At 42.6% G+C, this 16485-nt stretch overlaps 1 long non-coding RNA gene across 13 annotated transcripts in view; it reads left to right on the top strand.

Annotated features, from left to right (window-relative positions):
* LOC144373426 (uncharacterized) overlaps window positions 1-16485 on the top strand; it is a 40804-nt gene that overhangs the window by 1617 nt on the left and 22702 nt on the right. For 2 of the 13 annotated variants that reach the window (XR_013433099.1, XR_013433101.1), the window contains exons 1-5: window positions 6918-9409; window positions 9496-12157; window positions 13533-13679; window positions 13833-14111; window positions 14653-14780. This is a non-coding gene — a long non-coding RNA (uncharacterized LOC144373426). Of the gene's footprint in view, window positions 1-4260; window positions 6869-6895; window positions 9410-9495; window positions 12158-13532; window positions 13680-13832; window positions 14112-14652; window positions 14781-16485 lie in introns of those variants that run through there. The other 11 variants (XR_013433110.1, XR_013433103.1, XR_013433104.1 and 8 more) reach the window with 11 other exon arrangements.

Below are 16485 nucleotides of genomic sequence, written 5' to 3' on the forward strand. Positions count from 1 at the left end.
AGCCGCTCTCCCTTCTTGAGTGGGCACAGAGTCCCAGCGCACTGGAACAGGATCCTCAATAAACTTCCCCCTTGCGATTGCATGAAGTGAGTCTCTTGTGTGGTTTCTCCCCTTCGCCGCTCCGCTGCACCCCAACAGAGGAAGGCTAGCTTGGAACTTTTCATCCTATTCCCTCACCTCCAAAAGTAGAGTTATTTTATATTTGTTGTTGTTGTTTGTTTTCTTTTTCTGAAAGAGGGTCTTCCTATGTTGTCCTAAAGTTCAGGATTCAAGTTGTCCTCTTGCCTCAGCTTTCTGAGTAGCTGAGACTACAGGCTGGTACTTTCTGGGTCCAGGTTTAGGCGTTTGTTTTTTATTTTCTTTATGATTTTTATGCAAATAGAGGTTTGACTCCAGTTGGGTGAAGTTTTCATCAATTCAGGAAAGTTTCGCAGTTTTATAATTGTAGAGCTTGCGTGAGAGTTTATTCCTAAGTGTTTTATTATATATATTTGAGAGAGAGAGAGAGAGAGAGAGAGAGAGAGAGAGAGAGAGAGAGAGAGAGAGAGAATTTTGTAATATTTATTTTTTACTTCTCGGCGGACACAACATCTTTGTATGTGGTACTGAGGATCTAACCCGGGCTGTTTTCATTAAAATTATAATTAAAAATTTAACCTTGTTCAATCATTTACCTCTATGGATTATGAAATCATGCTGGCAGCCAGTTGTATATGACAGAAATGAGGAGATAATTTGCTGAATCAGAGTTTATTTAAATACAGTGAGAATTGTTGTGTAGGTATACATGCTCAGAGGGGAGAGAATAATGTGAAAAATCTTCATAGAATACTGCTGGTAGATGAAGTACTTTAACCACATATTAATGGTTTCCAAAATTATTAAAGCCCACTGTTTAATTAATATGGAAACAGGCTTTGTGAAAAGTAAAGTGTCCTTGAAGCTGAGATTTTCCTGTAAAGGAGCAGTTCTTGAAGAAGCCAGCTTGACCACCTTGGTGGACAGTCAGGGTAAGAGGTAAGGTCTCTAATTACTAGTTGATAGCAGGTGGTATTGGTGGATGAGGCTTCTGAGATTAATTCACAGCTGATGAGGCCTTGTCACTGCTTGGCTCCAGGCTTTCAGAGAAGTGTCATGGTCTTTCACATGACAGAGGTGGCCCTACCTTAACCTAAGCTCTCAGGGTGTCTGGCAAAACTATGGAGTTGAGATTTTTCTGAAGCTCAGTAGTTTAGATCAGTGGCTGATACATGGGGAGTCTGATGGGACATATAAGGTCTGGCAACACATCATGCTCTAGCAAGGAGGGAAAACTCTCTAAAATGTCAAACTTTTAGAAGTATTTAGAAATATTTCATAGTTACATAACGTATGGCCTAGCACCAAAACCAAGCCACCCTCTGCCCTGGTTCCAGGCTCAACCCATGACCAGATGGACAGAAAATGCCATTATTCCAAGCCTTTGTAATTCTGGAGTCTGAAAAGGCTACCCAGGAGCTTTAAGTAGTAAGTGGGTAGAGAAAATGATTTCTTAGAAGAAGAACCTGACTGGCTTGGTGGCCCATGCCTATAATTCTAGTGACTGGGAAGGCTTAAGCAGCAGGTTTGCAAGTTGGAAGCCAGCCTCAGCAACTTACAAAATGCTGTTTCAAAATCAAAATGGCCACAAGTGTTGCTCCATGATGGAGTGACCCTGGGTTCCATCCCCAGCACTGCCCTCACCACCCCCCTCCAACCAAAAAAAGTGTGGTTGCTCCTGCCTGCAGGACTGTGCAGTTCAGAAATAGACAAAGCATTCACTCTTGCTTCCCACATATCACAGCTAGTCTTTACAAGGTTGGCCCCCTTCCCCATACCTCTTCAGATATATTTTCCAACAACTTTATCTTACTCCCAAAGTTTGTGATATTGATTAAAATTAACATTCATTATGACATCTTGTTTCCAAAATTAATGTTTTTTTGACCCATGCAGGGCATGTGTTCCCTGCAGTCACCACATGTGCCCCTTACTGAAGTTTGGCTCTGCATATTTTTTTTTAAAGAGAGAGAGAGAGAGAGAGAGACAGAGAGAGAGAGAGAGAGAGACAGAGAGAGAGAGAGAGAGAGAGAGAGAGAGAGAGAGAGAGGGAGAATTTATTTATTTATTTAGTTAGTTTTTGGCGGACACAACATCTTTGTTGGTATGTGGTACTGAGGATTCAACCCGGGCTGCACGCATGCCAGGCAAGCGCGCTACCACTTGAGCCACATCCCCAGCCCCTCTGCATATTTTTTTAATATTTATTTTTTAGGTGTTGATGGATACAACAAAATGCTTTTATTTATTTATTTTTTTATGTGGTGCTGAGGATTGAACCTGGGTCCTGCTCCTGCTAGGCAAGCGTGCTACTACTGAGCCACAATCCCAGCCCCGAGCTGCATGTTTTTTATGTTGTTTGTTCCTGAGGATTTAAATATTTTATGTCTGTTGTGAAAGGGAGACTTTTTTTTTGTGTGGTGGTGCTGGGAATTGAACCCAACATGGTGTGCATGCAAGGTAAGCACTCTATCAACTGAGCTGCATCCCAGCCCTGAAAGGGACTTTTATATGAGGTTATTGCTGATTCAGTGATTTTTCTAATGATTTTCATGAGAATGAGAAATGATGGATTTTCATTTTCTTTCTTTCTTTCTTTCTTTCTTTCTTTCTTTCTTTCTTTCTTTCTTTCTTTCTTTCTTTCTTTCTTTCTTTCTTTCTTCCTTCCTTCCTTTCTTTCCTATTTTCTACTTTGTGTAATTGGTGCAGGTATCATCAGGTAGTAGAAATGTTCTTCAGTACTCCTGTCTGGTCCCTGAAAGCTTGTGTCCTTTAGCTCCGCCATGAGGCTGGTTATAAAATTCAGTTGTACCTGTGTTGAACTCTTAAGTGGGTGTTGACCTTATAAATTCAAGTGGGTGTTGACCTTACAAAATATGTTCCTGAGGCTGTGAGGTCGATATTAGATTTAGGTTAGATTCAGGTTCTTAATGTTTACATTTGTGGTCCTGTCTCTAGCTAAGAATGTGGTATCTTTTAATTTTTTTTTAAGGTACTGAGGATTAAACCCAGTGGTGCTTAACTACCAAGTCACCTACCCAACACTTTTTAGTATTTTACATAGAGACAGGGGTCTCATTAAATTGCTTAGGGCTTTGATAAGTTGCTGAGGCTGGCATTGAACTCACAATCCCCCTGTCTTAGCTTCCTGAGCTGCTGGAATTACAGGTAGGAGCTACCACTCCCAGCCTGGGGCATTATTTTCAGGTTTTTGTGTCACTGTTAGACTTGTTAAAACCTCTGCCATTGTTGTTTCTGTTTGACCGATCCACCCAACCCAATCATGGCATTTTTCTGTGTACTTGAACTTTACTTCATTTAGGAAATGGTTTTTTTGTGCATCAAATTTGGCCTGCCACATGTTTTTCAAAGTAAGGTTTCACTGGAACACAGTCATGGCTGCTTTCTTGGCACAGGAGTACAGTTGAGTAGTGGAGCACACTGGATGACCTACAGGCAGAATTATTTACTGGTTGGCCCTCCAAGGAGGCATTTTCTAGTCTGTGCATTCCTGTATCCTTCACCTCCCCTAGACAAGGCTTGTGGCCTGTGTTAGTCAGGTTTTTGTCACTAACAATAAAGTACATGATAAGAAATCTAGTTTCAGAGGTTCAATCCATGGTGGACGTACTCCATTGCTCTGGGCCCAAAATGAGGCAGAATGTCATGGCGGAAAGGCATGATGGAGGAGTGCTTCCCCATTGATGTTGCCAGGAGATGGAAAGAGGGGAAGGGGAAGAGGCCATAGGGAATATGGACCCATTCCAGATAGGTACCCAGTGACCCACTTCCTTCAATCATACCCCACCTGTGTATGATTACCACCCAATTATTCTATTCAAAATAGGATGAACTGATTTAGGTCACAGCTCTAAGTCTAATCATTCAACTTTGAATCGTTCTGCATTAACAGTTTTCACTTTATGTCCAAATCATAACATGATCCTTTTCAATTAGACTGCAGGGACCTTGCTTCAGTATTTTCCTTACCAGGAAAAATGCTGCCCTTAACAGGGTATATGTTCTAGTGGAGGAGAGATTGGCAATAGGAAAGAAATTAGTAGATTATGCAGTAAGTTACAAAGTTTTGGTGGATGTTTGAGAGGAAGCAGTGGATGGTACATTAGACACTGAGGTTCTTCCCAGGCCTGGCATCCATGAGCTCTTGCATTTGTCCTTCAGCTTTGACCCTTCAAGTGAAACTGGACTTTTCACACCTCCTTCCTGCATCTCCCCAGCTGCAGCCAGTGCCCTTTCTGGTCTCTACAAACTGTGAGTACTGAGGTGAAGAACCTGCTGGACAAAGTCCTAGGGTGAGTGCTGCTGAAAATGCACCCAGGGCTGTGTGGGTGGGGGCAAAGAGGGTCTGGAAGAGGGAATTGAAAGGGAAGTGGTGTTGGGTGCCTGGCCCAACGAGCTACAACCAGGTGGACCCTCTTTCCTGTATCCGACCCCTTTGTGGGTCTCTTGGTAATCTGTCTTGCTTTGGAGTTTGAACTTGACCTGTGGGCATTGACCACATGATATTAATATGGGAGTTATAAGAATTTTCGTCACTTGTGTGTTTTCAAAAATGATAGAAATAATGGACCCATGTGAGGACTGTAATGGAAATTCAGTAGAAGTTATTTGTAATGTCTGGCACATGGTTAAGTACCAGCAACATTTGCGAAATGAAGTAAAATAGTTGTATTCCATATAGTTATAGTGCTTAGGAACTTTGGTTTTTATGCTTAAGTGTTAGTAATAGTTGAGTGTTATCTTCTATAAGATGGAAGAGAATGATCAACTTTAGTTTCCACTGAGTATTAACTCAAATGGTTGAATATAGGTTTTCCAAGGAAAATGAAGATAAGATGTACTTAAGGAATACATTTGTTATGGGTTCATGTTTTTAGCCATTTGGTGGACATTTTCTTACCAGGAGGAACATTTATATTTTCAGTATAAAGATTTCATAGAAAAGTAAGCCGAATGCTTTTATTTTAAAAATAATGGTGATTTCAGTCATGTATTTAAAAAATAAAATACTTTTGTATTGGTACTTGTCATCAAGTTCCTATAGGTTGATGCCTCCAGGATATTAATGGTGAGGAACAGAGTCCCAGGCAAGTGGTACATTTCTGGTGTTTTAACTAATAATTTTCTTAAGTCAATATTTGTGGTTATATGATTGAGGTTTTATATATTTGATAAATATTTTTAAAAATAACTTCAGGGCTGAGGTTGTGGCTCAGCGGCAGAGTGCTTGCCTAGCATATGTGAGGCACTGGGTTTGATTCACAGCACCACATATCAACAATTAAAATAAACGTCCATTGCCAAGTAAAAAAATTTCTAAAAAAGATATAAAGATGCTATGTCAGTTTTTCATGGCTGTGATCAAAATAACCTAAACAAGAACAACTTGGAGAAAGAACAGTTTATTTTGGTTCATGGTTTCAGTGGACTCAGTCATGGTCAATTAGCACCATTGATCTGGCACCCAAATGAGGCAGAATATCATGGCAGAGGGTATGGTAGAGAAAGCTGCTCAGCTCTTGGCAGTGGGGAAGCAGGGTAGAAGAGGAAGGGGCCAAGGACAAATACTGTTCTCAAGGCCAAACCCATAATGACTTACTTCCTCCATTCATGCCCCATATGCCTATACTTTTCACCACCTCCCTGTGGTCCCTTCAAATTATTAAGCCAACTAATTGATTAACCCACTGGTAACATCAGATCCCTCATGAACATTCACCTCTGGAACATGGTGGCGTTGCCTTAACCATGGGCTTTCCATATTAAGAACAGTAACAGATTTTATTATTGGTTCTATTTTAGCATAATGTAGTTGTTATAACTGAGTTTCATGATGCAATTTGTTGCATGACTTTGTATTGTCCAAGTGTGTAGAATATCAGAAGAAATCCAGACTCAATAAAGAGCAGACATGAGGGAGGTCGGTTATTAGGGGCAGGGTTATAACAGGGGAATTGATCCTATAAATTCAACACAGGATTGACATGTTTATCATAGAGAAATACACATCTGAGATGAGAAAGAACAAATTCACTTCAATTTGTTCTTGTTTGGTGGCCCCATATTGTTGGTGGAATTAGAAGACTAAGGCTCTAGGACTTATTTTGTTCTTGTGATTAAAAACCAAGGCCTGGTACAAGCTAGGGAAGCAATCACTGATTGACACTCCTAGCTTTAGGCAGCAGGCTGTATAATTTTAGGAACCTTTTCTACCTTAGCCTCTCTTTGGAGCACAATGGACAATTTTAATTGTAAGGCATAATAGTAAAAGTAATTTATATAAAGGAACAAAATGATGCTTGTTCACAGGCACACACTTAAGGTATTGCTCTATGATGAAATGTTTTCTGACAAATGCATCCTGAGGTAATTTTGTCCATATGCAAACATCAGAGTATGTACCCACATAAAGTAAGATGGCTACATCACTAGGCGATCTAGTCTGATGGGACAAACTTATAAACTAATCTTCATTGACTGAAATGTTATTTCATATGTGACTGTAACTGGGACCACAGAGGTAAACCTTTTGTCAACAGTTCAGTATTTTTTATGGGTTTGCATGATTTTCACACAAACAAACTGAGGTTTGAGCAGAAGACTTGCTCCTGAAAGTCTCCTATGTCAGACTTCCAGGAAGGGCCAGTTTGACCCATTCCTAGCCAGTACCTGATGTGTGAGAATCATGTGACTGAAATGATGAAGAAGAAGCACTTTCCATCTTGAGGGGCTATACTGGTGGCCAAGCCGGAAGTCCCTGCTTCAGATGGTAAGTCTCCTTCCTTCATATAGTGGTGGGGTGGGGTGGGGGTAGGGGGTTGCCTAGAACTTTTGGTTTCCTGAGATTGGATTGTCATGGGACTTCTGGGCTCCTGTCACACCTGGGGCTGAACACTGGACACGGCAGCAGAGCTGGAAACATCACAGGCAATCAGGCCTCTCAGCTCTACCATGCAAGTGTGAGAAATAGGGTTATGAGGAAAGGACATAGATGCACAGTAGGTATGTGTGCAGGAAATAAGATCCAGCTTAACAGTGTCAGTGTGGGCACCGGATATGGCGATGTGACTGGGCAATGCAAGAGTTGTGACGTTTTTTGGGGGAAGCTGCAGATAGATATTCCATAAGTCCCCCCCCCCCATGCCCAGCTTCTCTTCCTTTTGGTGTTACTGGCTCCTTACACTAGTTGCCTAGATTTCTTGCTTTAAACCCGTTTAAATTCCTTTTTAATATTCCCTGCACCAGTACTGTGCCATTATCCCATTCCCACATGTTTACTGGCTGGTCTTAAAAACTTGGCCTCACAAAATTACGATGTCATTGTGTACAACTTCTATGGCCATAGATTCCCAAACTTGTCTAGGTTTAAAAACCCTTTCCTTAGATACATAGTCCTGGGACAGTGCCTGGGTGGACCTGGGCCTTGAGCCTTCCTCCCCCCTGTGCCACCTGCTCCACTGTCTCCACTCCCTTTCTCTCATCCCCTGGGCCTGATGGGGGCCCTGGTAATTGGCTTTCCAGACCTGGGCCTGGCTCCTTGCTGTAGTACCAGATCACTCATCTCCAGTACCCTGGCCCTGTCCCCATCTCTGGATCTCAGGCCCCTTGCTGGCACCTCCTCTTGAGCCTCCCCTCTGTTGCCCTGGTGCTGTGGGATCCCTGCACTACCTGGACCATCCGGTCAACCTGATTCTCCCAAGCCTGGGCTCCTCCATGGGTCCCGGGTTCCCTCCCACCCAGACACCAAGCTTCATGCTAGCGCGGGCAGCCTTTCCACACGAAGGGCCCTCCTTTTGCCCTTCTGTGGTCCAGGTCCCATCCCAATCTTTAGGTTCTACTTCCCTGGATTGCAGAGGAGGGCAATAGGCTGGCCTCAGACACTGAAGGTTGCCTATGGGAAACACAGGCCTGCCCCTCGCCTGGGCCCCCTTGGCTGCCCACAGCCTGACACCTGGCAGTGGATGTGGGCGCTGCGCTGACCTTGGCCTGCGCGATCCCCTCCCTTCCCTCCCCTGCCCTCTTGCCTTGCCTGCTGCCCCTAACCCAAGCCAGACCTCCCTAACCATGGAGCTTTAAGTTGTAGTCCTGGGGCCTGGCTCCTGGACTGGGCCCCTGAGCACGTGTTCCTAGTCGTGTTGCGTGGCGTGCCATGGCGTCGGGTGGCGTTGTCGGGTCAAACCGGGGGGCCCCTTGCTTGGGCCCCCTCTCGCGCACGCTCCCCTCGGTGCCCCTCAAGCACCCTCACCCCAACCCACTCTTTCCTCCTCCTCCTCTCACCGCCCCTTCCTCCCTTTCCCTCTCTCCCCTTGCGCTCTCTCCCTGCTCCTTGGCCTAGGTGGCGTGGCTCTCTAGCCAGGGCTCCTCCAGTGGGTCCTGGGACCCCTCCCAGCCAGCCACCCAGCTTCATGCTGGCGCTGGCAGCCTTTCCACACCCAGGGCCCTCGTTTGGCCCTGCTTGGTTCCAGGTCCCTGCCTGGAGGATCTACTCCCCTGGATTGCAGAGGAGTGCAATGGGCTGGCCTCTGTGCCCTGGAGGCTCCCTAGGGGAAACACAGGCCTGCCCCTCGCCTGGGCCCCCTTGGCTGCCCACAGCCTGACACCTGGCAGTGGACGTGGGTGCTGCGCTGACCTTGGCCTGCTCATTCCCCTCCCTTCCCTCCCCTGCCCTCTTGCCTTGCCTGCTGCCCCTAACCCAAGCCAGTCCTCCCTAACCATGGAGCTTTAAGCTCCAGTCCTGGGGCCTGGCTCTTGGGCCGGGCCCCTTAGCGCGAGTCCGTAGTTCTGTTGCGTGGCGTGCCATGGCGTCGGGTGGCATCGCTCCGGGTCGTCGAGTCAAACCGAGGCCCCTTGCTTGGGCCCCCTACTGCATGTGCTCCCCTTGGTGCCCCTAGTGCCCCCCCACCGCACTCCACTCTTTCCTCCTCCTCCAGTGTTTGCCAGTGTTTCTGATTTGCAAAGGAAGGGAGCATCCAGGAGGGAATGGACATGGGGTTGGGAGTGTTGTGTGGCTCAAATGGAGGCAAATGTAATTGGGGCTTTCCCTCAGTGTCATTCATCTATGGATCACCTTTTATACCTCTTATGGCAGCTGGGAGGAATTTTCAGAGAAGGAACCTTAGGATTTTCGCCTGAGTGTATCTCAGGCCAGAAATTCCTCATGTTGTTCCATACTCCTTCATTCACTTCAACACATCCAAGGAAGATCGGGACTAGGGACACTGTGTACTCAAGCCAATTGCTCTCTGAGCCTGGACAGAAGAGTAGGAAGAGGCTTCAGCAGAACCCATCATGCCTGCTCTGTTTTTAACAGGTGATTAACAGCTGCCTAGGCCAGAAACATTTCACCCTAGTCTTAAAGAGTGGTGGCTGCACTAACTGCATTTAAATAACCGACAGGTACCCATCATCCTCCAAAATAAGAGAAAAAAAGATGTACCTCAAGCTGATGTGGGATGTATGGAGAGGAGCTTACCTCAGTATAGAGGTAAACTCCTCAAAATAAGAATCTCCAAATATGATACTGCTGGTTATTGGTGAGGACTGCTGCTTCTGCACATGGTGAAGTTTGAACATTAGAGAAGCAGGCCAAGGCAAGCAAATGAAGCAGGGTTTATTTAAAAGACTACTCTTGTGAGGGAGAAAGGGGGCATAGCTGCTATCCTGGTATCCCAAGAAGCTAGGTGTTCTGTCCTTTTTCTATGTCCTAGGCTTCCTTTGATGTCCTCCTTCCCCCCTTATTTTTCCTCTTTCTGTGGTCATGACTAGGCCCAGGAATGCTTGGTGGGATGGCCAAAAGTTGGGAAATAGGTAGGCTGAAGGGGGAAGGGCAGGATCAAGTAGAGGAAAAACACCCTAACAACCTTATAGCTCCTTGTAGGGCAGAGATTTTTCTGAGACTGGTTACTTCGACAACAGGTTGGAGCAGGGGCAGGTTCTTGATAAGTTCCCTCACGGACAGTCTCCCACTTCCCAGACTCACTCAAAATTGGCCTCCTAGATGTGACCTGACTTGATTTACTTATCTATACTGATACCTGTCTAATTCTGGTTTCCACACCCTTAGAAAATCGATCTTTAACTTCCAGAGTGCTCCTCAAACTCTAATGCCAAAAGGAATCACCTGCTCATATTAACAGGAGATTCTGATTCAGTAGGTCTGTGGGGAGCCTGAGAGGGCAGTTCCAGCCTGCTCTCAGGTGAAGGCCTCCCAGCAGGAAACAGCTCACAGCAGTCAGTAGTCTACAATCCACAACCAATGGGACCCAGGCCCACAGGGCAGAAAGTGGGAAGGCTAAGACAGCCTTATCTGTTTTTCATTCACAAACAGGATGCTGTTGCTGGATGCTGCAGCACACCTACCACCACTGAAAAGAAGTGAAGATCTTTGCTTGGTGAGGTGTGAATAGGCGTGGTTGGAATGAGCCATTAGGCAGGCAAGACAACACAACCTATGCCTCTTGATTCTGCTTTGGATCAGTGAGGCACACTGGTCTTCAGCACCCTGATGCTCCAACATCCACCCTATCAAATGTTAAGATATACTCTGGGGTATTGATGTTGCTGGGAAAGAAAGTTTTATTTTAGGTAGTGAAAATTTTTTTACATCTCAGTAACATTGTTTTTATTTCAGTGGCCTTTAGTGATTAATAAGTACACTCTATGCATTGTCAGGATCTCTTAAGCAATGAGTTAAGATACTTTTTCTATTTTCTAAAAACTTTTTCATAAACCTAGAACATTAATAAACAATGGGAGATCAAGAGTCTGTCTTTTTATATCTAATGACAGTAAAAAAAGTGTTCAGATCATTTATCCAAACACTTCTAATAATTAATCAAATTTAAGTTCCTTCCTTTTTAAAAATTTTTTAGTTGCAGATGGACACAATAGCTTTATTTTATTCATTTATTTTTTATGTGGTGCTGAGGATCCAACCCAGTGCCTCACACATGGTAGGCAAGCCCCCCACCTACAACCCCTGCCAGTTTCTTCATTCTTGAGAGGAGACCATATTTTTCATATTTTACTCTTTGCCTTTCATATTTCCCTCTAGTTTTCTCACTCTGAATAAAACAAGATAAAAGGGAAAATGTCAATTTTTCATAAGATATGATATGCTTTCTATGATAGACCTAATGATAACTCACTTATAGGATTCTGAATGATAGGAGTAGCATAGTAGCCAGGGCCCAAGTCAGAATCTGGTGCTGGTAAGAGCTTAAGTTTGAAAATGGCAAGACAAAAGTTGGGGCTTAACCTAAAGGCAAATGTTAAAAGAAGGGGCTTTTGTTTTCCCATTCACTGAGGGTTTTACTCTTCTGCTTTACAACTAACTGACTAAATTCATAAAATAACTACTTATCTTTTTTTCTTTTATTTAAAGAGGGGATAAAATGTCATTTAGAAAAATTCCCTGGGCTGAAGCCATACCTCAGTGGTAAAGTGCTTGCTTCACACGTGTGAGGCACTGGGTTTAATCCTCTGTACCACATAAAAATACATAAAGATACTGTGTGTTCATCTACAACTAAATAAATATTTTTAGAAAATCCCTCACAATTACTATAATCCATTAATACAAATCTCATTATGTTATTATAGACCAAAGAAGGCTGATTTAATCTGAAAATCTTCCTAAAGGTCTAGAATACAAAGGGCACAGATGGAAAGTTTGCCTGCACAAAGACACTACTATAGCTAGATATTCCAGGTTCAGTTTGGGCACCACTCCACCTTGTACCTTCCAACCCAAAAAAGGAAGGTGTGAATCTGCAGGGCTCCTGTGTGGGGCTGGCGGCCCAGGGCAGTGGATCTGAAATAGAAATGGGTTTCGGAGACCAAAAAAGCTGTGGGAATGCCCCTGGGAGACATATGTGGTGTCAAACAGGCTCATATTCCCTTCTGTACTTTTGCATGCACTGATCTTTTGGGACTAGGACCTCATCTGCAGTAGCTTGGGGATTCCAAGACCTGATAGGTGCTTATACAGAAGCCTCCAAACCTATCCATAAAGGAAGTCATTTCTGTGACTTTAAGGATCCTGCTCAGCAACCCTCAGGTAAGTGGATTGGTTCTTGCTTTCTCAAGGCTTTCCCAAGGTGGGGGAATTTCCCCCCACATTGTGGTCCCTTTCCAGGTAGAACTCAAGGACTACAGAATTCTGTACCTGCTCCAACAGGAGAGAAAAGAATTAGTTTTATTCATCTTCATTTTTTGTATTGCTTTAAAAATGTATCTATTGACATATTTACAACAAACATTGAAGGGGTTCATGTTATATCTTCATTCATACCGAGGGCATTGGTCACTTACACCAACTTGTCTTTCATCTTCTCCTCAATCCTTCCTAGACCCTAATAATCCTTACTCTACATTCAAGTAAACTTTTTGTTTATAAAATTCTACATTTTAGAGAGAACATGCCATACATGTAGCTCTTTTCATAACAACTGGCTGAGATATGCTTGATTGAATAATATGCTGGATTGAATAATAATGCAGAGTTGATGACATTGAAGGGATCATTAAACAGGGGGGCCAGTGTTTCTATAAGATTTAAATATATGTGTGCTTCTAATAATTTTTTAATAACCAATTTCTGGTAACCTTGCAACAGTGGTCCATACCTCTAATCACACCTATTAAGGAGCCTGAGGTGGGAGGACTGAAAGTTTTAGAAAGCCTGGGATATTTAGGAAGGCTCTGTGGCTGAAATAAAATACCAATAAAGGGGCTCTGGTAGTGAAATGTGAAAAATTCTTTTACATTAGGGAGATGTTTTAAAGGGCCACAGTTTTTTTCTACATTGGGGTTATGCTTCTAGGATAATAAGCAGTATGATCATGTAAGAATGATCAAACCTTCACAAAGGTTATTTGTTGTACTATGTTTCAGGAACTGTTGTTACTTTGTTCATATTTCCTTTTTTCTTCTTCAGTACTGGGAATTGAAGCAAGGTCCCTAGAACAAAGCTACATTTCCAGGCTTTTTATAATTTTGAGAGAGAGTCTCCTTTAGTCGCTCACCTGACTTCAGACTTTTATTCCTTCTACCTCAGCTTCCTAGTAGCTATGATGACAAGTGTGTGACACAACTATGCTGGACTGACCTATGGTTTTTTAGAATCCTAAGACATAATTTTCAAAATTAAGAATTTTGTTCTCACTTCACAGATTGAACAATGTCCACCAGATGTGACTTAAAATTTTTAAATTTATAATCACATTTAAATATATTAAATGTTGAGATAAAAATTTAAATCTGAACCATATTTGGTTTTTTGATATTTGAAGAGTATAGCTTTCCATCCCCCCACCCCACCTCTATTCCCCTTAGTCCTTATAATTTAGGAATTCATCAGTAGAGAAACAAAAAAGGTAGCTGAGAATTCCAATCAAGAGTGGAGAATTGATTTCCATCTTTTCTCGTAACAGAGGACTCGGTTGAAGCATTGCCTTTGGTGTGATTTGGGATAATGAGTTAAGCCTTTGTAGAAGCAAAGGTACATGCCCTGAAGAAGCACTGTGATCATGGGATTTCATATACACAAAGGAAACAGAGAATCTGGTGTTTCATAATGAGTAAGCCTTTGTGAAATATTTTAACCTTAATCTGCTTAATCTAATTAATTAATTACTTAATCTAATGAATTACTCATACCAATTAGATTTATTATAATTGCATCCAAAATGATTTCTCTTTTTTTTCTTTTTTTTTTAATTTGTTCATCCTAGATATACAGGACAGTAAAGATGATTGCTTTTCTACTGAAGTTCATCAGACCCAACATTGTGAAGCAATTTACTACCAAGAGTACCATCATCATCCAACATAATGAACTCTACCTTGAAATTGTTCATTCAAGCGGGCCATCAGTAAAAAACAAATGCTGAGCAGCCACTCAATTTGTTCCCTCCTCTTTCAGCCCTGCCACTGCTTCTTCGGATCTAGAGGCCAAAGTCATGGACCAATCACTCCTGTGTCAAGCAGGCTCTGGAATCTACAGAGTTACAGTAAGATCCCAGTTGCCTTTGTCACTGAGCTTAGAAGATTCTGGGAAGTGGTTCCCCTTTCTGTCCTCAGCTGGGAGAACCCAGGTGGGAAAGCCTAAAATATAGGCCATGGGGGCTGCTATATTGGGTCTCCTTCCACCCAGACACTTGCCCAGCGCCCATACACCATAGAACCATCGCTAGTTCTACCTGCCTGCCTTTCCAGAACCCTATGCCCATGACACCAAAGAACTCAAATTCATCCTCAGGAGAGTGCCATGCTGCAAAGCAACCAGACAGTCGCCTGACCTGGCAACTTCTCTTGGTGAAATCCATATAGGCCTAGAGAAAGGCTCCCCAGAGACATGGAAACTTTTAACCCTGATCCATGACCACTGAGTTCTAGGAGTACTGAGTTTTCAGATTGGTAGATTTTGTTTTTACTTCTGTTCCAGAAAAATGTAAGATGTATTACTTACCAAAGTCTTCTTGTTTACTTTCTAATAGGCAATTGATGTTGTTGTACAGGCTCTCATAAATATTTGGTCCTCTTGATCAACAGGAGACAGAATGAAGAAAGAAGAGAGGATGGATGAGTGCTGCATGTGGTAGGAGACAGAGCTCTGATTCTGAGCTGTGCTGTGGACTGGACATCAAAGCCTTAGAGATGGTCTCCTTTGGTGGACAGTGGTATGGATAGTATCCAGAGAGGGCGATGCAAAGGAGCCCCAAATTTTAGCCTCAAACAAATATATCCAAGTATAGGAAAGAAAGTATGGGATGGTAGGAGCTCCTTAGCTGGGAAATGTGTCTCTTTGCACAATATCTGTATCCTGCATCTACCTAAGGAAAGGCCTAGAGTCTTCAGTGTCTATGACAGCTACAAGGCTGTCCCTGACCAGCACAGCTTCTCTCAGACACTAGCATCTCTGAGTGGTGTCACTGAGATCCAGTTTAATACCAACCAGGGAGAGGAGGTCCTGGAAGGCAGAATGTCTGCCTCTGGTCCCTGGATCCCTGGGGTAATGAGTTAACCTATATAGAAAATGTACAAATGTCTCTATTTAAACAATGTATTTCTTGATGGAAAGGCTTACACCGAAGAAAACCTATAAAGTTTCTAGATGAAATTTTGAAAGACATGTTTTCATTTACCTGTATATTTGCTCAAAGAAAAAATTATATAAAGCTAACCTTATAAAAACATCCTAAAATCAAAAATATTTTAAATATTCTTTTTATGGAGAATATGTATTTTTAAAATATTTTTTCTCAGTTGTAGATGGACACAATACCTTTCTTTATTTCTCTTTATGTGGTGCTAAGAATCAAACCCAGGGCCCCACACATGTTATGTGAGCACTGTATCTCTGAGTCACAACCCCAGCCCAACAGGAAATGTATTATTTTATGTAGCCATTCTTCTGGGGTTGTCAAAAATGAAAGAGATTATAATAAGCTCAAGGCACAAAGTCATATATAATAGCACAATTGTATTCCTTCAGTCTTTAGGAACCCACACTGAACACACACAGTTTATGCAAAAGGGATAAAGAAAATTAGCAATCCGATCAAAAAGCAGAAGCAGATTTCAGACTGAATATCAGAGAGTGTCTCTCAAAAATCGCACAGCAACTGGCTCATAGAGAGAGTTTCAGAAATTAGAAAAGACTGGACAGGTAGCCATCAGCACCAGAGCAAACCTCTACAGAGCCACAAAGCCCCTGGAAAATGTCAGAATACTGGGTCATTCCAAGTGTTTTGGGGGAATATGTGCATGCATTACTGCACATCACTATTGGAAAATAAATGCTCCACCCTAAAGAACAATCTGTCAATTATCGGTAAAATTAAGGTCATACACTTTTTATGGAACAGTTTTATTCATCGTCACCTGTTCTAGAGAAATTCTCCCACAGGTTCATAGAGACAATTATGTGTGGTTATGGGGACAGCAGCAATATGAATGTCCACTGCAGAACAATGGAGAGTTGTGGTGTGCTAAGGCACATCAGAGGCTACTATGTCAGAATTTGAAGCAGCAGATGAAATGTACATAAAAAGATCTTAATAACTTGCAGATGGGGACATTGAGTGCAGATTAGTTGTAGAGTGCTTGCCAGCATGCATGAAGTCCTGGAGTCAATACCCGATGATACTTAAAAAAATAGTCAATAGAAAGAAAAAGAAAAAAAAAGGAAATGTTAAAACTTCTTCTAAATACAATTGGGTATGTCCCCTGAAAATTTTTAACATCAATTAAAAATATAATCTCCTGAAGAATGAATCAATCCTTTTCCTATAACTTGTTAGAGGTTATGTGTGAAAATGGTTCACTATTGTCTTGATAAAAAGCTCCACAAAATCTTGCAAATCAAGAGGTTCAAATATTTGT

Source organism: Ictidomys tridecemlineatus, unplaced genomic scaffold (genome assembly GCF_052094955.1).
Source record: "Ictidomys tridecemlineatus isolate mIctTri1 unplaced genomic scaffold, mIctTri1.hap1 Scaffold_392, whole genome shotgun sequence".
NCBI lineage: Eukaryota > Metazoa > Chordata > Mammalia > Rodentia > Sciuridae > Ictidomys > Ictidomys tridecemlineatus.